A 27,088-nucleotide genomic window follows, 5' to 3' on the forward strand; every position below is an offset into this window, starting at 1 on the left:
ATATGAACAGGAAAGTACAAAAATATCAATGGCTTTAGGAGGAAAGGTGGGTAAATGATACTATATTTTCTCATAAAATTGAAAATCACCAGTAAAATTGTGAACTGAATATAAGACTGCCTCGATACATAGTTTCTTATCAGCAAGACACCATAATATGATCCTGATATTAGAAAATCCAGCATAAAACAATAAGGTCAGTAATGAATGAATAAATATAATAAACCTATTAATCATGTGGAAAAAGCAAACTATTTCTGATTATACAATGGCAAAATTAAATAGGAAACTAAATTAGTTTAAACCAAGCAGCTAATGCTTTACATTAAGGTAGCAATTTTCTTAAGGCTGTCAAGACATCCTTATTTCTCATAGTGTATATTGGGGTTAAACCTCGGGGTGATAATGGTATAGAAAAGTGAGAGAAATTTGTCTGTTCTGGAAGAATTTCTAGATTTAGGTCATAAATATGTAACGGTTGCAGATCCAAAGAATAAAGTCACAACCATGACATGAAATCAACAGGTGGAGAAACCCTTTGCTCTTTCCATTGCTGATGGCAACTTCAGGATGGTGGAGGTCATTCTACCGTTGGAGCCAAGTATCAGCAGAAAAGGGACCATGACAAATAGCACAGCAACTGTAAAGACCAGCATTTCACTCAGAAACGTGTCCCCACAGGCCAGCTTCAGTACTGGGGGGATGTCACAGACATAGTGATTGATTTGGTTCGATCTACAAAAGGACAGACAGAAAATCTGGCTTATCTGCCCTATCTCATTTGGAACACCAGTGACCCAGCAGGCAGCCACCAGCTGGACACAGACTATGTGGTTCATGACCAGAGAATAGTGCAGGGGGCTACAAATGGCCACGTAGTGGTCATAGGCCATCACTGTAAGAAGCAGGCACTCTATGTTTCCAAATATAAGGACAAAACTCATCTGTGTTGCACAAGCAAAGAAATATGTCTTTTTTGAGTCCAAAGGTTTATGAGCATTCTAGGAAGAGTGGGAGACACATAACAGATTTCCAAGAAGGAAAAATTACTGAGGAAAATGTTCATGGGAGTCTGGAGAGTCTGGTCTGTCCTGCTTATGAGAATAATGATGCCATTTCCCGTCAGAGTTATCACATAGATAAATAGAAACATCACAAAAAGAAACATTTGGAAATTGGTAATGTCAGAAAATCCCCAAAGAACAAATTCAATCATTGAAGTGAGATTCACATTCACTAGATATAGCTCAGACGGTAAAGCGTCTGCCTGCAATGCAGGAGACCCGGGTTTGATTCCTGGGTCGGGAAAATCCCCTGGAGAAGGAAATGGCAATCCACCCCAGCACTCTTGCCTGGAAAATCCCATGGATGGAGAAGCCTGATAGGTTACAGTTCATGGGGTCGCAAAGAGTCGGACATGACTGAGCAACGTCACTTTAACTTTCTGTGAAAATAGTACAATTAAGCATTTATCTTTTTTTGTTTTGTAATTTTATAAATTAAAGGGATTTAGGGGAATTATTAATAGTACATAAGATTCTATTCTGTATTAATGTCTAGTATTTTGTATCCCGGACTCAACACAATTGAAGTCTTATGGAAAATTTATGCTAAATTCTAAATATAAAAGCATAAGTTGCAATTCAAGGTTTAACTTTAAATAAAAGTGATATGTTTTAGAATTATGCACTTTCATTTTGAATCTGTTTGTGTGCAGAGCAAAATCAATCCATTTTACTTCTTATATTAAAAAACAGAATTCTGAAGCAGAAACATTTGTATTCCACTTTCTCAGTGGTAGGGCACAATCAAATTCTGTAATGCATTTATCATGAATTTCCCAACTCTTCCATTGGAACTTTCTCAAGAATAAAGCATGCCTTTCCTTCCATATTCTGCAATGATAGTTCTTACTACTTGTGTGTGCACTTTATTTGAGACCATTCTGGCTGCCTTTATCTACTAAAATAAGCAACATAACCATCAGGAATTATAAAGAAGGAACTTTTATTTATCCTTTGCAAGCATGCAGCTTATGTTTAACAATGTTCTTGACTTATTGGTTATTTAATTAATAATGACAAACTTGAAGGAATTACATTGATGATATGATTTCTGAAACTCTGCCTAGTAAATCTATTCGCAAATCTCTTATGATGTGCCAGGGGTCACTTACATTTAAAAATTATCATGTTAATAATATATATAAGATACAACACATGAAAATTAAAACTGAAAACTATAAATTATTTATACTATGGTTAATACACAGTTGTCAAAAATATCAAAAGCAGAGAACATATATTTTAGCTAGTAGGTAGGTGAGCAAGTATAGTTTAGTGAGTAATTAGTGAGACCTATACAGACTCAAAGTTCTCCTGTATTTAGATATACTTGTAAAACATAAGAGTTTTAAAAGAAAGGTGATTAGTAAACTGTAGCTTTAAATAGTAAGTAGGAAATTGGAAAACACAAATGACTTTAACTGTACTACTCTTATGTTAGTAAGCTACTGGCAATAGAATATTATTGAATTGTGTTAATGTCATGATATATTGATATTATAGATGAAGAAACTAGGGCTCAAAGGTTTACATGATTAAACTAAGAAAAAGAAAAAAAAAATGTTCTCTTTGACTTTCAGGAATCATGAGCATTGTGAAAAGGGTAACAGATCCACAACTACTTCCGAAAGGAAAGAATTGCCAGGGAAAGAATACATGGGAATGTAGGGGTCAGGACCCACTTTTGGTATTAGAATCACTGTGTTTAATCCATTGTATATTCTTGCCTCCTTTGTCAAAGATAAGGTGTCCATATGTGCGTGGATTTATCTCTGGGCTTTCTATTTTATTCCATTGATCAATATTTCTGTCTTTGTGCCAGTACCATACTGTCTTGATAACTGTGGCTTTGTAGTAGAGCCTGAAGTCAGGTAGGTTGATTCCTCCAGTTCCATTCTTCTTTCTCAAGATCGCTTTGGCTATTCGAGGTTTTTTGTATTTCCATACAAATTGTGAAATTATTTGTTCTAGCTCTGTGAAGAATACTGTTGGTAGCTTGATAGGGATTGCGTTGAATCTATAAATTGCTTTGGGTAGTATACTCATTTTCACTATATTGATTCTTCCAATCCATGAACATGGTATATTTCTCCACCTATTAGTGTCCTCTTTGATTTCTTTCACCAGTGTTTTATAGTTTTCTATATATAGGTCTTTAGTTTCTTTAGGTAGATATATTCCTAAGTATTTTATTCTTTCCGTTGCAATGGTGAATGGAATTGTTTCCTTAATTTCTCTTTCTGTTTTCTCATTATTAGTGTATAGGAATGCAAGGGATTTCTGTGTGTTGATTTTATATCCTGCAACTTTGCTATAGTCATTGATTATTTCTAGTAATTTTCTGGTGGAATCTTTAGGGTTTTCTATGTAGAGGATCATGTTATCTGCAAATAGTGAGAGTTTTACTTCTTCTTTTCCAATTTGGATTCCTTTTATTTCTTTTTCTGCTCTGATTGCTGTGGCCAAAACTTCCAAAACTATGTTGAATAGTAATGGTGAAAGTGGGCACCCTTGTCTTGTTCCTGACTTCAGAGGAAATGCTTTCAATTTTTCACCATTGAGGATAATGTTTGCTGTGGGTTTGTCATATATAGCTTTTATTATGTTGAGGTATGTTCCTTCTATTCCTGCTTTCTGGAGAGTTTTTATCATAAATGGATGTTGAATTTTGTCAAAGGCTTTCTCTGCATCTATTGAGATAATCATATGGTTTTATTTTTCAATTTGTTAATGTGGTGTATTACATTGATTGATTTGCGGATATTGAAGAATCCTTGCATCCCTGGGATAAAGCCCACTTGGTCATGGTGTATGATCTTTTTAATGTGTTGTTGGATTCTGATTGCTAGAATTTTTTTAAGGATTTTTGCATCTATGTTCATCAGTGATATTGGCCTGTAGTTTTCTTTTTTTGTGGGATCTTTGTCAGGTTTTGGTATTAGGGTGATGCTGGCCTCATAGAATGAGTTTGGAGTTTACCTTCCTCTGCAATTTTCTGCAATCTCTTTAACAAGTGGTGCTGGGAAATCTGGTCAACCACTTGTAAAAGAATGAAACTGGACCACTTTCTAACACCATACACAAAAATAAACTCAAAATGGATTAAAGATCTCAACGTAAGACCAGAAACTATAAAACTCCTAGAGGAGAACATAGGCAAAACACTCTCCGACATACATCACAGCAGGATCCTCTATGACCCACCTCCCAGAATATTGGAAATAAAAGCAAAAATAAACAAATGGGACCTAATTAACCTTAAAAGCTTCTGCACATCAAAGGAAACTATTAGCAAGGTGAAAAGACAGCCTTCAGAATGGGAGAAAATAAAAGCAAATGAAGCAACCGACAAACAACTAATCTCAAAAATATACAAGCAACTCCTACAGCTCAATTCCAGAAAAATAAACGACCCAATCAAAAAATGGGCCAAAGAACTAAATAGACATTTCTCCAAAGAAGACATACAGATGGCTAACAAACACATGAAAAGATGCTCAACATCACTCATTATCAGAGAAATGCAAATCAAAACCACTATGAGGTACCATTTCACACCAGTCAGAATGGCTGCGATCCAAAAGTCTACAAATAATAAATGCTGGAGAGGGTGTGGAGAAAAGGGAACCCTCTTACACTGTTGGTGGGAATGCAAACTAGTACAGCCACTATGGAGAACAGTGTGGCGATTCCTTAAAAAACTGGAAATAGAACTGCCTTATGATCCAGCAACCCCACTGCTGGGCGTACACACTGAGGAAACCAGCAGGGAAAGAGACACGTGTACCCCAATGTTCATCGCAGCACTGTTTATAATAGCCAAGACATGGAAGCAACCTAGATGTCCATCAGCAGATGAATGGATAAGAAAGCTGGGGTACATATACACAATGGAGTATTACTCAGCCATTAAAAAGAATACATTTGAATCAGTTCTAATGAGGTGGATGAAACTGGAGCCTATTATACAGAGTGAAGTAAGCCAGAAGGAAAAACATAAATACAGTATACTAACGCATATATATGGAATTTAGAAAGAGGGTAACAATAAACCGGTGGACAAGACAGCAAAAGAGACACTGATGTATAGAACAGACTTATGGACTCTGTGGGAGAGGGAGAGGGTGGGAAGATTTGGGAGAATGGCAATGAAACATGTAAAATATCATGTATGAAACGAGTTGCCAGTCCAGGTTCGATGCACGATGCTGGATGCTTGGGGCTGGTGCACTGGGACGGCCCAGAGGGATGGTATGGGGAGGGAGGAGGGAGGAGGGTTCGGGATGGGGAACACATATATACCTGTGGCGGATTCATTTTGATATGTGGCAAAAATAATACAATTATGTAAAGTTTAAAAATAAAATAAAATTAGAAAAAAAAAAAAAAAAAAAAAAAAGAATCACTGTGCCTTTGTCCATCAAAATAATTATATACCTGACTAAAAACAACCCAAATAGAAGCCGCTGGAGATGGTGAACGTCAGCAAAGCACAACAGAAGAAATTATTTCAATTTAGTTAGATTTTATTCTGGTATATTTGTTTTTGTTCTCTTCTCTTTTTTGTGTTTTCTCTGTAGAAATAGAAGGTTTAGCATTTGCTTTCACTCATCCATCAGCAACATTTCTTATTCTTCAGTGCTAAATAAATTACAATTTCTAATTGTACAAGTCCAGCATTTTGATACTTAACTTATCAACGTATACCATGAATAAGATTTATGGTAAGACAAAATTTTGCATGTTATTCTAAACAGTGAGTAAATTAGAAAAAACAACTACTCTGTGTGCTATAACTAAGTTATCTGTACTATACCTCTTTCTTGTAAATGTTTAAGTGCTTATTATTAAGGGAAATAAATATTAATGCTCTAATATTGCTATTTTTGAACTCAAGTCTCCATTACTTGGAAAAATTCAAATGATTAAGAACATGTGTGATAATTCTGTTCAGTTCAATTCAGTCAATCAGTTGTGTGCGACTCTTTGTGACCCCATGAATTACAAAACGCCATACCTCTCTGTCCATAATCAACACCCAGAGTGCACTCAAATTCACGTCCATCGAGTCGGTGATGCCATCCAGACAATCATCCTCTGTTGTGCCCTTATCCTCCTGCCCCCAATCCCTCCCAGCATCAGAAATTTTTCCAAAGAGTCAATACTTCACATGAGGTGACCAAAGTACTAGAGTTTCAGCTTTAGCATCATTCTTTCCAAAGAACAACCAGGACTAATCTCCTTTAGAATGGACTGGTTGGATCTCCTTGCAATTCAAGGGACTCTCAAGAGTCTTCTCCAACACCACAGTTCAAAAGCATCAGTTCTTCGGTGCTCAACTTTCTTCACAGTCCAACTCTCACATCCATACATGACCACTGGAAAAACCAGCCTTGACTAGACAGACCTTTGTTGGCAAAGTAGTGTCTCTGCTTTTGAATATGCTATCTAGGTTGGCATAACTTTCCTTCCAAGGAGTAAGCATCTTTTAATTTAATGGCTGCAATCACCATATGCAGTGATTTTGGAACCCTAAAAAATAAAGCCTGACACTGTTTCCACTGTTTCCCCATCTACTTCCCATGAAGTTATGGGACCAGATGCCATGATCTTCGTTTTCTGAATGTTGAGCTTGAAGGTAACTTTTTCACTCTCCTCTTTCACTTTCATCAAGAGGCTTTTCTGTTCCTTTTCAATTTCTGCCATAAGGATGGTGTCATCTGCATATTTGAGGTTATTGATATTTCTCATGGCAATCTTGATTCCAGCTTGTGCTTCTTCCACCCTAGCGTTTCTCATGATGTACTCTGCATATAAGTTAAATAAGCAGGGTGACCTTATACAGATTTGACTTACTCCTTTTCCTATTTGGAACCAGTCTTTTGTTCCATGTCCAATTCTAACTGTCACTTCCTGAACTGCATACAGCTTTCTCAAGAGGCCAGGAAGGTGGTCTAATATTCCCATCTCTTTCAGAATTTTCCACAGTTTATTGTGATCCACACAGTCAAAGGCTTTGGCATAGTCAAGAAAAAAGAAATAGAGGTTTTTTCTGGAACTCTTTTGCTTTTTCGATGATCCAACGGACGTTGGCAATTTAATCTCTGGTTCCTCTGTCTTTTCTAAAACCAGCTTGAACATCAGGAATTCATGGTTCACATATTGCTGAAGCCTGGCTTGGAGAATTTTGAGCATTATTTTACTAGCGTGTGAGATGGGTGCAATTGTGTGGTAGTTTGAGCATTCTTTGGCATTGCCTTTCTTTGGGATTGCAAAAGTAGGAAGTCAAGAAACACCTGGAGTAACAGGCAAATTTGGCCTTGAAATACGAAATGAGGCAGGGCAAAGGCTAATAGAGTTTTGCCAAGAGAATGCACTGGTCATAGCAAACACCCTCTTCCAACAACACAAGAGAAGACTCTACACATGGACATCACCAGATGGTCAACACTGAAATCAGATTGATTATATCATTTGCAGCCAAAGATGGAGAAGCTCTATACAGTCAGGAAAAACAAGAGCGGGAGCTGACTGTGGCTAAGATTATTAACTCCTTATTGCCAAATTTGGACTTAAATTGAAAAAAGTAGGGAAAACCACTAGACGTTACAGGTATGGCCTAAATCAAATCCCCTAGGATTATATAATGGAAGTGAAAAATAGATTTAAAGGACTAGATCTGATAGATAGAATGCCTGATGAACTATGTACTGAGGTTCATGACATTGTACAGGAGACAGGGATCAAGACCATCCCCATGGAAAAGAAATGCAAAAAAGCAAAATGGCTGTGTGAGGAGGCCTTACAAATAGCTTTGAAAAGAAGAGAAGTGAAAAGCAAAGGAGAAAAGGAAAGATATAAGCGTCTGAATGCAGAGTTCCAAAGAACAGCAAGAAGAGATAAAAAAGCCTTCCACAGCAATCAGTGCAAAGAAATAGAGGAAAACAACGGAATGGGAAAACTAGAGATCTCTTCAAGAAAATTAGAGATACCAAGAGAGCATTTCATGCAAAGATGGGCTCAATAAGGGACAGAAATGGTATGGCTCTAACAGAAGCGGAAGATATTAAGAAGTGGCAAGAATACACAGAAGAACTATACAAAAAAGATCTTCACAATCAAGATAATCACGATGGTATGATGACTCAGCTAGAGCCAGACATGCTGGAATGTGAAGTCAAGCAGGCCTTAGAAAGCATCACTATGAACAAAGCTAGTGGAAGTGATGGAATTCCAGTTGAGCTATTTCAAATCCTGAAAGATGATGCTGTTAAAGTGTTGCACTCAATATGCCAGCAAATTTGGGAAACTCAGCTGTGGCCACAGGACTGGAAAAGGTCAGTTTTCACTGCAACCTCAAAGAAAGGCAATGCCAAAGAATGCTCAAACTACCACAAAATTGCACTCATGCAACACGCTAGTAAAGTAATGCTCAAAATTGTCCAAGCCAGGCTTCAGCAATACATGAACCATCAACTTCCAGATGTTCAAGCTGGTTTTAGAAAAGGCAGAGGAACCAGAGATCAAGTTGCTAACATCTGTGGGATCATGGAAAAAGCAAAAGAGCTCCTGAAAAACATCTATTTCTGCTTTTATGACTATGCCAAAGCCTTTGACTGTGTGGATCACAATAATCTGTGGAAAATTCTGAAAGAGATGGGAATACCAGACCACCTGACCTGCTTCTTGAGAAACCTGTAGGCAAGTCAGGAAGCAACAGTTAGAACTGGACATGGAACAAAAGACTGGTTGTCAAGTTTGTATAAAGTCACCCTGCTTATTTAACTTATATGCAGAGTACATCATGAGAAACGCTGGGCTGGAAGAAGTACAAGCTGGAATCAGACTGCCGTGAGAAATATCAATAACCTCAAATATGCAAATGACACCACCCTTATGCCAGAAAGTGAAGAAGAATGGAAAAGCCTCTTGATGAAAGTGAAAGTGGAGAGTGAAAAGTTGGCTTAAAGCTCAACATTCAGAAGACGATGATCTTAGCATCTGGCCCCATCACTTCATGGAAATAGATGGATGAACAGTGGAAACAGTGTCAGACTTTACCTTTTTAGGCTCCAGAATCATTACAGATGGTGACTGCAGCCATGAAATTAAAAGGCGCTTACTCCTTGGAAGGAAAGTTATGACCAACCTAGATAGGATATTGAAAAGCAGAGACATTACTTTGCCAACAAAGGTCCGTCTAGTAAAGGCTATGGTTTTTCCAGTGGTGCAAGAGTTGGACTGTGAAGAAAGCTGAGTACCAAAGAATTAATGGTTTTGAACTGTGGTGTTGGAGAAGACTCTTGAGAGTCCCTTGGACTGCAAGGAGATCCAACCAATCCATTCTGAAGGAGACCAGCCCTGGATATTCTTTGGAAGGAATGATGCTAAAGCTGAAACTCCAGTACTTTGGCCACCTCATGCGAAGAGTTGACTCATTGGAAAAGACTCTGATGCTGGGAGGGATTGGGGGCAGGAGGAAAAGGGGATGACAGAGGATGAGATTGCTGGATGGCATCACCGACTTAAGAGATGTGAGTTTGAGTGAACTCCGGGAGATGGTGATGGACAGGGAGGCCATGTGTGCTGCAATTCATGGGGTTGTAAAGAGTTGGACATGACTGAGTGACTGAACTGAACTGAACTGAACTGAATCTCTTCTTGCTTGCTTAGTCTATGAATTGTGTCCAATACTTTGTGACACATGTACTGTAGCCCAACAATCTCTTCGCCCATGGGATTCTTCAGGCAAGAGTACTGGACTGGGTTGCCATTCCCTTCTCCATAATCTCTTCTTACATGGTCAACAATTAGATAAGATCTGCCCTAAAGGCCTCATTTTCAGTTAATTGCCTCCTTAAAGACTCAAGACACTCTTTAGTTCTTCATTTTCTGCCATAGAGGTGGTGTCATCTGCATATCTGAGTTTGTTGATATTTCTCCCAGCAATCTTGATTCCAGCTTGTGATTCTTCCAGCCCAGTGTTTCTCATGATGTACTCTGCATATAAGTTAAACAAGCAGGGTGACAATATACAGCCTTGACATACTTCTTTTCCCATTTGAACCAGTCTTTTGGTCCATGTCCAGTTCTAACTGTTGCTTCTTGACCTGCATGCAGATTTCTCAAGAGGCAGGCCAGGTGGTCTGGTATTCCCATCTCTTTCAGAATTTCCCACAGTTTATTGTGGTCCACACAGTCAAAGGCTTTGGTATAGTCAATAAAGCAGAAATAGATGTTTTTCTGAACTCTCTTGCTTTTTCCATAATCCAGCGGTTGTCAATTTGATCTCTGATTCCTCTCCCTTTTCTAAAACCAGCTTGAACATCTGGAATTTCATGGTTCACATATTGCTGGAACTTGGCTTGGAAAATTAAAGTATTACTTTACTAGCATGTGAGATGAATGATAATTCCTAAGGCCCTCTTGCCTTCACAGTCCAGGATGTCTGGCTCTAGGTGAGTGATCACACCATTGTGATTATCTGGGTCATGAAGATCTTTTTTGTACAGTTCTTCTGTGTATTCTTGCCACATCTTCTTAATATTTTCTGCTTCTGTTAGGACCCTACCATTTCTGTCCTTTATTGAGACCATCATCCAAGTCTATGTCCTTACCAGTAATGCTAAAGAAGCTGAAGTTGAATGGTTCTATGAAGACCTACAAGACCTATTAGAACTTCAGTTCAGTTCAGTCACTCAGTCGTGTCCGACTTTTTGTGACCCCATGAATCACAGCACATCAGGCCTCCCTGTCCATCACCAACTCCCGGGGTTCACCCAGACTCATGTCCATCGAGTCAGTGATGCCATCAAGCCATCTCATCCTCCGTTGTTCCCTTCTCCTCCTGCCCCCAATCCCTCCTGGCATCAGAGTGTTTTCCAATGAGCCAACTCTTCACATGAGGTGGCCAAAGTACTGGAGTTTCGGCTTTAGCATCATTCCTTCCAAAGAACATCCAGGGCTGATCTCCTTTAGAATGGACTGGTTGGATCTCCTTGCAGTCCAAGAGACTCTCAAGATTCATTCTGATATTTGGCAAAACTAATACAATTATGTAAAGTTAAAAAAAAAAAAGAGTCTTCTCCAACACCACAGTTTAAAAGCATCAATTCTTCAGTGCTCAGCCTTCTTCACAGTCCAATTCTCACATCCATACATGACCACAGGAAAAATCATAGCCTTGACTAGATGGACCTTTGTTGGCAAAGTAATGTCTCTGCTTTTGAATATGCTATCTAGGTTGGTCATAACTTTCCTTCCAAGGAATAAGCATCTTTTAATTTCATGGCTGCAGACACCATCTGCAGTGAGTTTGGAGCCCCAAAAAATAAAGTCTGACGCTGTTTCCACTGTTTCCCCATCTATTTCCCATCAAGTCATTGCACCAGATGCCATGATCTTCGTTTTCTGAATGTTGAGCTTGAAGACAACTTTTTCACTCTCCACTTTCACTTTCATCAAGAGGCTTTTGAGTTCCTCTTCACTTTCTGCCATAAGGGTGGTGTCATCTGCATATCTGAGGTTATTGATATTTCTCCCGGCAATCTTAATTCCAGCTTGTGTTTCTTCCAGTCCAGCGTTTCTCATGATGTACTCTGCATAGAAGTTAAATAAGCAGGTGACAATATACAGCCTTGACATACTCCTTTTCCAATTTGGAACCAGTCTTTTGTTCCATGTCCAGTTCTAACTGTTGCTTCCTGACCTCCATATAGATTTCTCAAAAGGCAGATCAGGTAGTCTGGTTTTCCCATCTCTTTCAGAATTTTCCACAGTTTATTGTGATTCACACAGTCAAAGGCTTTGGCAGAGTCAATAAAGCAGAAATAGATGTTTTTCTGGAACTCTCTTGCTTTTTCCATGATGCAGCAGATGTTGGCAATTTGAGCTCTGGTTCCTCTGCCTTTTCTAAAACCAGCTTGAACATCAGGAAGTTCACGGTTCACATATTGGTTAAGCCTGGCTTGAGAATTTTGAGCATTACTTTACTAGCATGTGAGATGAGTACAATTGTGCGGTAGTTTGAGCATTCTTTGGCATTGCCTTTCTTTGGGATTGAAATGAAAACTGACCTTTTCCAGTCCTGTGGCCACTGCTGAGTTTTCCAAATTTGCTGGCATATTGAGTGCAGCACTTTCACAGCATCATCTTTCAGGATTTGAAAGAGCTCAACTGGAATTCCATCACCTCCACTAGCTTTGCTCATAATGATGCTTTCTTTCTTTTTTTTCTCCAACTATAATTTTATTTTATTTTTAAAGTTTACAAAATTGTATTATTTTTGCCAAATATCAAAATGAATCTGCCTCAGGTATACATGTGTTCCCCATCCTGAACCCTTCTCCCTCCTCCCTCCCCATACCATCCCTCTGGGTCATCCCAGTGCAGATGCTTTCTAAGACCCACTTGACTTCACATTCCAGGATGTCTGGCTCTAGGTCAGTGATTACACCATCGTGATATCTGGGTCATGAAGATCTTTTTTTGTACAGTTCTTCTGTATATTCTTGCCACCTCTTCTTAATATCTTCTGCTTCTGTTAGGTCCATACCATTTCTGTCCTTTATCAAGCCCATCTTTGATTGAAATTTTCCTTTGGTATCTCTAATTGTCTTGAAGAGATCTCTAGTCTTTCCCATTTTGTTTTTTTTAACAAACACCCCCAAAAATATGACCTTTTCATTATAGGGGACTGGAATGCAAAATTAGGAAGTCAAGAAACACCTGGAGTAACAGGCAAATTTGGCCTTGGAGTACAGAATGAAGTAGGTAAAAGGCTCATAGAGTTTTGCCAACAGAATGCACTGGTCATAGGAAACACCCTCTTCCAACAAAACAAGAGAAGACTCTACACATGAACATCGCCAAATGGTCAACACCAAAATCATATTGATTATATTCTTTGCAGCCAATTATGGAAAAGCTCTACACAGTCAGCAAAAATAAGACCAGGAGCTGAGTGTAGCTCAGAACGTGAACTCCTTATTGTCAAATTCATACTTAAATTGAAGAAACTAGGGAAAACAAAGACCATTCAGGTATGACCTAAACAAATCCCTTACGATTATACAGTGGAAGTGTGATATAAATTTAAGGGCCTAGATCTGATAGACAGAGTGCCTGATGAACAATGGACAGAGGTTCGTGACATTTTACAGGAGACAGGAATCAAGACCATACCCAAGAAAAAGGAATGCAAAAAAAGCAAAATGGCTCTCTGAGGAGGCCTTTCAAATAGCTGTGAAAAGAAGAGAAGCAAAAAGCAAGGGAGAAGAAGAAAAATATACCTACTTGAATGCAGAGTTCCAAAAAATAGCAAGGAGAGATAAGACACATTCCTCAAAGATAACTGCAAAAACATAGAGGAACATAATAGAATGGAAGAGACTAGAGATATCTTCAAGAAAAGTAGAGATACCAAGGGAATATTTCATGCAAAGATGGGCTTAATAAAGGACAGAAATGGTATGGAACTAACAGAAAGAGAAGATATTAAGAAGAGGTGGCAAGAATACACAGAAGCACAGTACAAAAAAAAATATTCACGACCCAGATAATCATGATGGTGTGATCACTTACACTCACCAAGAGCCAGACACCCTGGAATGTGAAGTCAAGTGGGCCTTAGGAAGCATCACCAGAAATAAAGCTCCTGGAGGTGATGGAATTCTAGGTAAGCTATATCAAATTCTAAAGATGGTGCTGCGAAAGTGCTGCACTCAATATGCCAGCAAATTTGGAAACCTCAGCAGTGGCCACAAGCCTGGAAATGGTGTCTTCATTCCAATCCCTAAGACAGGCAATACCAAAGAATGTTCACACTACTGCAAATTGCACCCATCTCACATGCTAGTAAAGTAATACTCAAAATTCTACAAGCAAGGATTCAACAATACATGAACCATGAAATTCCAGATTCTCACATTGGATTTAGAAAAGGCAGAGAAACCAGAGATGAAATGGCCAATATCTGTCAGATCATCAAAAAAGCAAGAGAGTTCCAGGAAAAAAAGAAAAAAAAAATCAATTTCTGCTTTATTGACTATGCCAAAGCCTTTGACTGTGTGGATCACAACAAATTTTGGAAAATTGTGGAAGAGATTGGAATACTAGACCTCCTGACCTACCTCTTGAGACATCTGTATATAGGCCAGGAAGCAACAGTTAGAACTGGACATGGAAAAACAGACTGGTTCCAAATAGGAAAAGGAGTACATCAGGATATATACTGTCACCCTGCTTATTTAACTTATATGCAGAGTACATCATGAGAAACACTGGGCTGGATGAAGCACAAACTGGTATCAAGATCGCTGGGAGAAATATCAATAACTTCAAATTTGCAGATGATTCCACCCCTACGGCAAAAGTTGAAGAATAACTAAAGAGCCTCTTGCTGGAAGTGAAAGAGGAGAATGAAAAAGTTGACTTGAAGCTCAACATTCAGAAAACTAAGATCATGACATCCAGTCCCATCACTTCATGTCAAATAGATGGGAAAACAGTGGAAACAGTGGCAGACTTTATTTTGGGGGGGTTCTCAAATCATTGCAGATGGTGACTGCAGCCGTGAAATTAAAAGACACACCTTGGAAGGAAATTTATGACCAGCATACACGGCATATTAAAAAGCAGAGACATTACTTTGCCCATGAAGATCCATCTCATCAAGGCTGTGGTTTTTCCAGTAGTCATGTATGGATGTGAGAGTTGGCCTATAAAGAAAGCTGAGCACCAAAGAATTGATGCTTTTGAAGTGTGGTGTTGGAGAAAATTTTTGAAAGTCCCCTGGACTGCAAGGAGATCCAACCAGTTAGTCCTAAAGGAAATCAGTCCTGAATATCCATTGGAAGGATTAATGTTGAATCTGAAACTCCAATACTTTGGCCACCTGAAGCAAAGAGCTGACTCATTTGAAAAGACCCTGATGCTGGGAAAGATTGAAGGTAGGAGGAGAAGGGCCTGATAGAGGATGAGATGGTTGAATGGCATCATTGAACTCAATGGACTAGAGTTTCAATAAAGTCCAGGAGTTGGTGATGCATAGGGAGGCCTGCCATGCTGCAGCCCATGGGGTCGCAAAGAGTCAGACACGACTGAGCGACTGAACTGAACTGGATCCCCCTTTTCCTCTTTCTTTTATTGCTTTTGTCTTCAGAGACAGATCCCAAATATATTGCTGTGACATGTCAAAGTGTGTTTGGCCTCTGTTCTCTTCTAGGAAGTTTATGGTTTCTAGTCTTACATTTAGGTTTAACCATTTTTAATTCATTTTCATGAGGTAATTTTCTAATCTCACTCTTTTACATATAGCTGTCCAATTTTTCCATCACCACTTATTGAACAGACTGTCTTTTCTCCACTGTATATTCTTCCCTCCTTTGCCACAGCTTAAAAAAAAAAAGAAAAGAAAAATTGATCCTAGTTTCAGGAGTGTATTTCTGTGCTCTGTATTCTGTAGAGTTGCTCCCAGTTCCCAGCTAAACTTTCAAGCCTAAACCACCATATGTTCACAAGGGGTATCCAAACTCTTATGGTGGTAAATGAAATTCTGTTAAGTAACATTTGTACAAGTAATATGAGATATGCACAAACTCCTTTTTAAAAACATATTGAAGTGAAGTGAAGTCGCTCAGTTATGTCCGACTCTTTGAAACCCCATGGACTGTAGCCTACCAGGCTTCTCAAGACCATGGGATTTTCCAGGAATTTTCCAGGGAAGAGTACTGGAGTGGGTTGCCCAGGGGATCTTCCCAACTCAGGGATTGAACCCATTCTCCCGCATTGTAGGCAGATGCTTCACACTCTGAGCCACCAGAGAAGCCCTAAACATATTATGTATTTATTTATTTTGGCTCTGCTGGGTCTTCACTGTTGTGCACATAACTTTGTCTAGCCACAGAGAGCAGGGCTACCCTCTAGTAACCATGCGTGGACTTCTCATTGTGGTAGCTTCTCTGTTGCAGAGCACAGACTCTCCACTCCTGGGCTTCAGCAGTTGTGATGCTCGGGCTTAGTTGCCCCATTTTATGTGGAATCTCCCTGCCCCAGGGTCCGAATCTGTGTCCCCTACTTTGACAGGCAGATTCTGAACCACTGGACCACCAGAGAAGCCCCCAATCTCCTTTTGAATACACACTCAAACCTAGGAATATAGTCATCATTTTCTTAAATCTTTTAACATGTTTATATCTTACCCTAGATATACAACTGTACCAACATATAATAATGTTTTCATGCTAGTGAGGTAACATTATGTGTAACTAGAAAATATAAGATGAAGTTTGACTCAATCCTCTTGTACCCAAATCTGGATTGCTGTTATATACATAATTAATCATCTTCTGTTTTCTAAAAAACCTGAATAACTACAATTTTATTTAAGATATGTAAGTGCATAATATTTGACCCTGATGAAACAGTAGGATCTGTCGGTATACTTCTGAACAAATAATAAAACTTGTGAGATTGATGGCAATCTTAAAACTGGTAATTTAAAATTTCACTAAAATTTAAAGACTGACTTTAATAGAAGATTATTTCATATTATCTAGATCGCTAACATCTTAAAAATATCTTTAAAAACCATCAGTAGGCAGGATTTTGTGACTATTGCCATAGGAGTCACTTCAAATTTTCCCCAGAATCAAGTGGCTTTTTATTCTATCTACACTTTTCTCCACCAAATGGTTGAATCTTTCTGTGGGTTACAAGATCTTCAGATTCTGTGTAACCACCATTTCTCAGCAGTGTCCTAAACAGCAGACCAATATCCAAAATTAGGCATCTGAGCTCATAACAGTTGTCCTTCAATGACAAGGCTTTATGCACAAACCAATCCTTTTTTTTTTTTTTTAAGTAAGTAGCAGAGATAGGGCTGTCTTCTGGAATGCAAATTTACTACATTTCTGCACGTTTTCCATGTCTCCATAGAATAAAGAGGAGATTGTTGTTCAGTCACTGAGTTGGGTCTGACTCATTGTGACCCCATGGACTGTAATCTGCCAGGCTTCTCTGTCCACTGAATTTTCTGGTCAAGAATACTGGAGTGGGTTGCCATTTCCGACTCCAGGGGATCATCCCGACCCAAGGATTGAACTCATATCTCCTGCTTTGCAGTCAGATTCTTTTCTGTTGAGCCACCTGGGGAACCCACTTTTTAAAATATTTATGCAGGCTTAACGTCTAGCTGGAAAACTTACCTTGACAGTAACTGATGCTTTGGCTATTTATATTATAATGTATTCATTAGCATTATATACAAATAAATATTTCAAGGGATAAATTCTGAGCTCATTAGAAAAATTTTCCACGAAAAAGTGGAACCATGAAATATATATTGGTGTCTAGGCATCACAGAGCTACATTCTATCTTTCCCATGGATAGCTTTCTCTTCAATGCCATCACTGACTTTCTTTTTGCTATGTATAGTAGATTTATTTTATTTTTAACTTAATGTCTTTTAAGAATGTTATACGTCTCTGGAAACTTCTTTTTGTGTATGTATATATTTTTTATTTCTTATTATCCTGTGAGGAAATAAAGAAATTATGTAATAATTTGCACCAGAGATAGACTTTTGCATTTCAATAATTATCTTTTGATGAGGTGTAAATTGAATATTCATCAAAGGGACATTGCAGTTTATGTGATATAGGATAAGAATATGACCAAAGGAAACTCTACAAAAGGATAACTTTAAATGAGATAGCTATTTTTGTTAATTATCAAGTTATCTCATAAAGATAATATTCACTTTTTGTCAATTCAGTTTTCCACATATCGTGATTTTATTAGATAAAATTATCATATACTCTTTAATTAAACATTTTTAAAGGCTTCAACATCAAAGGTAGAATGAAATCCTTAATTGCAAAAATCTATTAAATTGTATTAAAATACTTATTAGTAACAGCATTGTTTTTAGTTACTTGTTTATATTTTTCTTGTTTTTACTCTTCTAATAAATTTTTTAGTGCACAAATCTTTATAATGATTGGTCAGACTGGCAGAACAGTTTCTGTTACATAGTAGACAGTCATTAAATATTTGTGGATAGATGAGCAAATAAATGAAGATACTTGATTATACTTTAAAATGTAAATTTAAAAATAAATCAATTTTATAAATGAATTGGTTAATTATTAGGTTAATAATTAAAAATCATTATTTTTTAGATTGTGAACTTTTTACTACATATCATCTATCTAAGGATTAACCTCAGTATGTTAATATGTTACTCTAATAAGTTTATTTGAAATAATAAATCAAATACATGTAGTAAACTGTAATTTAAGAATCTAGGAAAAACAGGGCCTTTATTTGCCCACTTCTTTTGTTAAGATCTATCTGCATTTTTTTAATATTGGAGATTGAAAAATATTTTGATTCATTAAATAGCTATAATGTCTATTGATTTCTCTTGAGATTCAATAAGAAATAACATAATTAGACAACATTTTTCAAAGGGATTTCATTACACACACACACCAAAAAAAAAGGCATGAAAGAGTTCTCAATCCTTTACAATTTATTCATCAATTATCTCTCAGGATAATCATTGTTTATGGTACTTATCCTTTCAGCAATAATTGCACTGTACACTGTTTAAATTTAAGCTAAAAAAAAATGCACCGAAGATTATTGTTAATGAGACACACTGGGCATTCACTTTGCATGATTAGGTCTGTCTCAAAAGATGGCAGCATTAACACAGCAAATTTGTGGATTAAAAAGATGAAATGAAAATGCTTTCCAGAAGTTACCTTTAATGTTACATCTTATTTCACAATTTAATGGTTAAAAGTTTACAATTTATTTGCTTGATTTTTTTTCCAAAAGATTTACTATGGCAAATAAGCTTTTCCTCCATCTTCCTTTATGTCAATAATGATGCATGGGTAGCTGGAGAAATTGCATTTGGAGGTTCAGACGTACAGTTAATTAGGACTTAAAACTGACTTGACATCTTTTTATCAAAATTAATGAACAGAAGTTCACTGTTACCCACTTTAAAATTATGTAAAGGAAAATGATGCCCAACGTTGCCAACTCTGGGTAATAATTCACTGGAGGGTGCTGCTAGCAGAGGAAGATATCAAAAACAATAAATTACAGATTTTTAAGATATATAAAAAAAGACTCATGTAAAAGGGTAAAATGAAAACTATGGGTGTTAATAGTCTGTGTGGATTGTTAACTATAGAATCAACATTCGATCTGAAAATTAGTTGTATTTTATCATCACTGCAGAAAATATTTAGATAATGATTTTTAAACAGTAGATTTTTATTATATAAGGTCCTTAGGGAAATATATCTATCAATCAAAACTTTTATGTTTATGATAAAACATAACTAAAAGACTTTAAATAAATAGCATAAATAAACAGTGACATTATGTTTATGAGAATGACTCAATATTTGAAAGATTGAAGTTTTACAGAATTGGTCTGTAAAGGAAATTCCCTCCAAAAAAAAAAAAACCAACAATATTCTAAGAGTGACAAGCCTTTTTTCAAGTTTGGTGAAATAGCTCAGAACAAAAAGATCAAGTCTTTCCTGTAAAATTATCTAGCAGTGTTTGTCATTACATAAAGGAAAGCTTACCAATAGACTGATGATCAGAAAACAAGGTCCAGAAACAAATCCACAGATAAATGAAGATTTGATACATCATACGGTGTTACTAACAATAAATGGAGAACACAAGTTAAAAAAAAAAATCAGTAGGGAAAACATGCTATCTGAATTCAAAAAAGAAAATTCTAACATAACACACTGGAAACAAATATATATTTCCAGATGTGTTAAAGATTTAAGTATCTGAAAGGTGGTACAGTGGTAAAAAAAAATTGCCTGCTAATTCAGGACATGCAGGAGATGCAAGTTTGATCCCTGGGTCAGGAAGATTCCCTGTATTAGGAAATGGCAACCTATTCTAGTATTCTTGCCCAAAGAATTCCATGGACAGAGGAGCCTCGTGGGTTTGCAAAGAGTCAGACATGGCTACACACACACACACACATACATCTCCATAATGATGGCCAAAATATGTTAAATGTCTGACTCTAGCAGGTATAAGCAAGGATGTAGAAGCTAAGGTCAGATGTGCTGCTCTTGAGGATATAAATATGAAATATAAATTAGGAAAATTATTGTTATACTTTAAAGCTGAGCATAAGTATATCCTGCATCCATTCAAGGTCATATCTAGGGATGGACCTAGACAAACTGTGCACTGAGTGTCCTGTAATGTAACATTCGCATCAGCACTGATCATGATAGAAAGAAAGTTACCATTAAATAGACACATTAAAGAAAAATAATACTATACAATTTTAAAATTAAGAGTACAGGGATACACATGAGCTTTTCATGTGTAACAGCTTTTCATGGGAAAATGTTAGAAACAAATATTGAAGAAAATCACAAGCAAAGTAGAATACAAACTATATGACATCACATTTATAATGTGATTCAAACAGATTTATTAAACAGATAGTTTTAGGATATGGATGAATTTATTTTTAAAATTGAAAGCTAGGGAATAAGAAAAAACAGAAGAGTATTTTATTCATATTTAACTGAGGTACATTTGATTTGCAATATTATATTAGTTTCAAGGCTACAACATAGTGATTCAGGATTTTTTGCATTCTACCCATTTCAAGTTATTAAAAAATATTGAATATATTCCCTGTGCTGTACAATATACCCCTGTAGGTTATTTAGTTTGTATTAGTCTGTATTTTTTAAAAGATTTTTTGATGTGGACCATTTTTTTAAAGCCTTTATTAGAACTGTTAGAATTTTGCCTGTGCTTTCAGTTTTGGTGTTTTGACTGAGAGGCATATGGAACCTTAGCTCCCTCCCCAGGGATTGAACTGAAACCTCCTGCATGGGAAGGAGAAATATTAGCCACTGGGCCACCAGCAAAGCCCCTCATTTGTACCTGTTAATGCTCTGCCTCTTGCCCTCTTCCTGTCTTTTTCTCTCGTCCCATTGGCAACCACTAGTTTGTTCTCTGTCAACCCATTTCTGTGTTCTTATATTTTTTTATGTGTTGTAGTTTTTTAGATTCCACATGTAAGTGGTAACATACAGTATTTGCCTTTTTCTATCTGACTTATTTCACTTAGCATAATACCCTGCAGGTCCATCCATGTTATTGCAGATGGCAAAATTTCATTCTTTTCTAGAGCTAGCTAGTATTCAACTCCGTATGCATTCCACAGCTTCTTTATCCATTTATCGGTTGATGGACACTTAAGTGGCTTCCGTATCTTGGCTACAATAAATGATGTTGATATGAACACTGGGGTATACATATCCCTTTGAATAAATGTTTTTGTTTCCTTCAGAAATATACCCAGAAATAAAATTGCTGGGGCATATGGTATTTTCAGTTTTTTGAGAAATCTTCCTACAGTTTTCAACAGTGGCTGCAGCAATTTACATTTGCACCAACAGTGTAAAAAGATTCCCTTTTCTCCACATCCTCTCCAATTGGCTATTTGTGGTCTTTTTGATGATAGCCATTTTGACAGGTCTGAGATGATATGTTATGGTGGTTGTAATTTTCAAGAAAGTAGGATAACAGAGATGATCACAGAGAACTTCTGATTTCAGCAATACTCAGTTTTTTGTTGTTGTTTGTTTTTTATTTAACTCAGGAGGTAACTTTACATGTATTACTTATTTTGTTTCCTAATTTGCATATTAATTTTATTTCTTAGAATAGCATTTTATATTTTATGTAATATAAATGCAAGAAAGTTTAAAATATTTAAAAAAAGAAAGAAAAATCCTTGAGAAACTTTTTCAAATTTAGGGCTTGTATCAGAAGTGCTGAAGATCACTATCAGATTCTGTGATTTAGTAGAAGGAAGGTCTCACAAAACTCTAAAAAAGCTATTATGGTAATGGTTTACTATAGCTACAGGTGTAGATTGAAAGTGGCAGTAGGAGAAAAAAAAAAAAAAAACTGTATAAACTGCATCATGGAGAACCAGCCACGAGCTTCCACTGACCTCTCTTGGGACAGTCACACAGAGAACTTATTTCTCCCAGCAATGTTGTCTGATGACTCTTAGGAATTATTGTCAATCAGAAAAGCTTAGCCAATTATTAATGTCAATTATTTTATTAACAGTCAATTCATAGGCATGGAGAATGCCACAAACTATCATCTAGAATTTCACCACCCTGGTGTTAAAACTGTTTATATCACAGCCTAGATCAAAGCCTCAGGCATACTAACAATCAGGCATTAGCTGTGAACCATGTCAGCATAAACCGTTTGATGTGGACCCCAGGATACAAAACTGCTCTTATCAAACAGGATATTCCAAGGTTTTAGATGTAATCTCCCAGGAGCCAGTCAACAGCTAGACTTGAAGACCTCTGAAATACATGGAGTCTGAGCAGCCCAGGGTGGCTAAGTTGATCTTTTACCACACGGTACTAATATAAATGACCAGTATGAGAAGGCAAAATGATAGGATACTGAAAGAGGAACTCTCCAGATCGGTAGGTGCCCAATATGCTACTGGAGATCGGTGGTGAAATAACTCCAGAAAGAATGAAGGGATGCAGCCAAAGCAAAAACAAAACCCAGTTGTGGATGGGACTGTGGATAGAAGCAAGGTCCAATGGCGTTAAGAGCTATATTGCATAGGAACCTTGAATGTTAGGTCCATGAATCAAAGCAAATTGGAACGGGTAAAACAGGAGATGGCAAGAATGAACGTTAACATTCTAGGAATCAGGGAACTAAAATGGACTGGAATGGGTGGATTTAACTCAGATGACCATTATATCTACTACTGTGATCAGGAATCCCTTAGAAGAAATGGAGTAGCTATCATGGTCAGCAAAAGAGTCCAAAATGCAGTACTTGGATGCAATCTCAAAAACGACAGAATGATCTCTGTTAGTTTCCAAGGCAAACCACTCAACATTACTGTAATCCAAGCCTATGCCCCAACCAGTAATGCTGAAGAAGCTGAAGTTAAACGGTTATATGAAGACCTATAATACCTTTTAGAACTAACATCCAAAAAAAGATGTCCTTTACATAATAGGGGACAGGAATAGAAAAGTAGAAAGTCAAGAAACACCTGGAGTAACAGGCAAATTTGGCCTTGGAATACGGAATGAAGCAGGGCAAAGGCTAATAGAGTTTTGCCAAGAGAATGCACTGGTCATAGCAAACACCCTCTTCCAACAACACAAGAGAAGACTCTACACATGGACATCACCAAATGGTCAACACCAAAATCAGACTGATTATATTCTTTGCAGCCAAAGATGGAGAAGCTCTATACAGTCAGCCAAAACAAGAGCGGGAGCTGACTGTGGCTCAGATCATGAAGTCCTTATTGCCAAATTCAGAATTAAATTGAAGAAAGTACGGAAAACTACTAGACCATTCAGGTATAACCTAAATCAAATCCCTTATGATTATACAGTGGACGTGAGAAATAGATTTAAGGGACTAGATCTGATAGACAGAATGCCTGATGAACTATGGACAGGGGTTCATGCCATTGTACAGGAGACAGGGATCAAGACGATGCCCATGGAAAAGAAATGCAAAAAACGCCAAATGGCTGTCTGAGGATGTCTTACAAATAGCTGTGAAAAGAAGAGAAGTGAAAAGCAAAGGAGAAAAAGAAAGATATTCCCATTTGAATGCCGAGTTCCAAAGAATAGCAAGGAGAGATAAGAAAGTCTTCCTCAGTGATCAATACAAGTAAATAGAGGAAAACAACAAATGGGAAAGACTAGAGATCGTTTCAAGAAAATTAGAGAAGGAACATTTCATGCAAAGATGGGCTCCATAGAGGACAGAAATGGTATGGACCTAACAGAAGCAGAAGATATTAAGAAGATTTGGCAAGAATACACAGGAGAAGTGTACAAAAAAGATATTCATGACCCAGATAATCACGATGGTGTGATCACTCACCTAGAGCTAGACATCCTCAAATGTGAAGTTAATTTGGCCTTAGGAAGCATCGCTACAAACAAAGCTAGTGGAGGTGATGGAATTCCAGATGAGCTATTTCAAATCCTGAAAGTTGGTGCTGTGAAAGTGCTGCACTCAATATGCCAGCAAATTTGGAAAACTCAGCAGTGGCCACAGGACTGGAAAAAGTCAGTTTTCATTCCAATCCCAAAGAAAGGCAATGCCAAAGAATGCTCAAACTACCACACAATTGCACTCATCTCACACACTAATAAAGTAATGCTCAAAATTCTCCAAGCCAGGCTTCAGCAATATGTGAACCATGAACTTCCTGATGTTCAAGCTGGTTTTAGAAAAGGCAGAGGAACCAGAGATCAAATTACCAACATCCACTGAATCACTGAAAAAGCAAGAGAGTTCCAGAAAAACATCTATTTCTGTTTATTGACTATTCCAAAGTCTTTGACTGTGTGGAACACAATAAACTGTGGAAAATTCTGAAAGAGATGGAAATACCAGACCACCTGACTTGCCTCTTGAGAAACCTGTATGCAGGTCAGGACGCAACAGTTAGAACTGACATGGAACAATAGGCTGGTTCCAAATAGGAAAAGGAGTACATCAAGGCACTCTGCTTATTTAATTTATATGCAGAATACATCATGAGAAACACTGGGCTGGAAAAAGCACAAGCTGGAATCAAGATTTCCAGGAGAAATATCAATAACCTCAGATATGCAGATGACACCACCCTTATGGCAGAAAGTGAAGAGGAACTCAAAAGCCTCTTGATGAAAGTGAAAGAGGAGAGTGAAAAAATTGGCTTAAGCTCAGCATTCAGAAAACTAAGATCATGGCATCTGTTCCTATCACTTCATGGCAAATATATCAGACTATTTTGGGGGGCTCCAAAATCACTGCATATGGTTATTGCAGCCATGAAATTAAAAGATGTTTACTCCTTGGAAGGAAAGTTATAAACAACCTAGATAGCATATTAAAAAGCAGAGACATTGCTTTGCCAACAAAGTAATGTCCAGTGGTCATGTATGGATGTGAGAGTTGGATTGTGAAGAAAGCTGAGAGCCAAAAAATTGAAGCTTTTGAACTGAGGTGATGGAGAAGACTCTTGAGATCCCTTGGACTGCAAGGAGCTCCAACCAGTCCATCCTAAAGGAAATCAGTCCTGGGTGTTCTTTGGAAGGACTGATGCTAAAGCTGAAACTGCAGTACTTTGGCCACCTCATGCAAAGAGTTGACTCATTGGAAAAGACCCTGACGCTGGGAGGGATTGGGGGCAGGAAGAGAAGGGGACGACAGAGTATGAAATGGCTGGAATGCATCACTGAATCAATGAACATTAGTTTGAGTAAACTCTAGGAGTTGGTGATGGACAGAGAATACTGGCCTTTTGTGATTTATGGGGTTGCAAATAGTCAGACATGACTGAGTGAATAAACTGAACTGAAATAATACAAATAGCATGGTGACAGTGATTAATCAGTGATTGGAATTGACTTTCTAGTTTTGTCAATACAAAATATGATTAATCTTCCAAATAGGAGCTAGTTATTCTTAATGAATTCAATCATAAAATCTCTCTGTTTATAACCACAATTCTTAAAGTGCAACTCATAGTGAACCTCTGCTGTTGCTGTTTAGTTCCTAAGTTATGTCTGACTCTTTGCAGCCTCTTGGACTGTAGCCTGCCAGGCTCCTCTGTCCATGGGATTCTCCAGGCAAAAATACTGGAGTGGGTTGCCATATCTGTCTCCAGGGAATCTTTGTTATCCAGGGATTGAACCCATGTCTCCTGCGTCCCCTGCTTGGCAGATGGATTCTTTACCACTGAGCATCCAGGAAGCCACTGTAAACCTTTATGTGGCTTGTTTTAATGTGCACAAGTGTACTTCCTCAAATTCTTTACCCCACAAATTAAAAAGAAACCTCCCAAATTATTTTCATTTTCTTAGCAAGGCTATCAAAGAACTTTCTGTATTTTGTCTCTAAATGTGTATATATAAGTCTCTAGGGAAAAAACAAAACTAACAAATTTGCCTCTCACTATGTTACAAAGTACACATATATCCACAATATTGAAAACAGACCATCAAATGAGCAACTGGATATGTCAGGATCTAGATACCTTATTTCCGAGCCTAGTCACATGGGACATGTGGGGATATCCTCTGGAAGAGAAAGCATACTTTTCTCAACTTTGTTTCCTTCTACATAAAAGATAGAAGATATTAATAAATTGCTTTCAGTTTTGGAAGCTGCATTTTCTGTATAAATGAGGGCATTTGTAACCACATAGTAGATCTTCTTAAAGAATGACAGTGTGTGTAGGATATATTATTATATTCAGAAAGGCCTCTTTAGATAGTACTACAGGCAATTCTATATTTCTATAGTAGTCCCAAAATTGAGACTCAGCACATGGCAGATGGATGTAACTCATGTCTCTTCATTTGGAAAATTGTCTTTTGTTCATGTAACTGTAGATACTTTTTCTCACGTTATGATTGCAACTGCTCGCACAGGGGAAGCAGTTAAAGATGTAATACAACATCTCTTTACTTGTTTTTCATATTTGGGCCTGCCAAAAGCTCTGAAAACTGACAATGCTCCTGCTTACACTTCTAAGTCTTTTTAGGAATTTTGTATAAAGTTTCAAATTAAACATAATACTGTCATCCCTTATAATCTCCCCAGGGACAGGCCATTGTTGAAAGAGGGCATCAAACATTAAAAATCCAAATTCAAAAACTAAAAGAAGGGGAGTTTAAGTATAGCTCTCCCCATCAAATCTTGCAACATGCTCTTTTTGTAGTGAATATTCTAAATACTGATCTGGCTGGAACTACTGCAATGCTTCGTCATTGGTGCCTGGAGCAATTAAATGCAAAACCATTAGTTAAATGGAAGGACCTCCTCAGGACAATGGAAGGGTCTTGACCCATTATTAACTAGCTGTCGAGGATGTGCTTGTATTTTACCACAGGATGCAGATTTTCCAATTTACATCCGGGACAGGCTGATTCGCCAT

At 37.5% G+C, this 27,088-nt stretch overlaps 1 pseudogene; it reads right to left on the reverse strand.

The window, feature by feature from the left end:
• Positions 1–325: 325 nt before the first annotated feature.
• LOC106700561 (olfactory receptor 10AG1-like) lies at positions 326–27,088 on the reverse strand (annotated as a pseudogene).

Source organism: Bos mutus, chromosome 28, assembly GCF_027580195.1.
Source record: "Bos mutus isolate GX-2022 chromosome 28, NWIPB_WYAK_1.1, whole genome shotgun sequence".
Taxonomy (NCBI): domain Eukaryota; kingdom Metazoa; phylum Chordata; class Mammalia; order Artiodactyla; family Bovidae; genus Bos; species Bos mutus.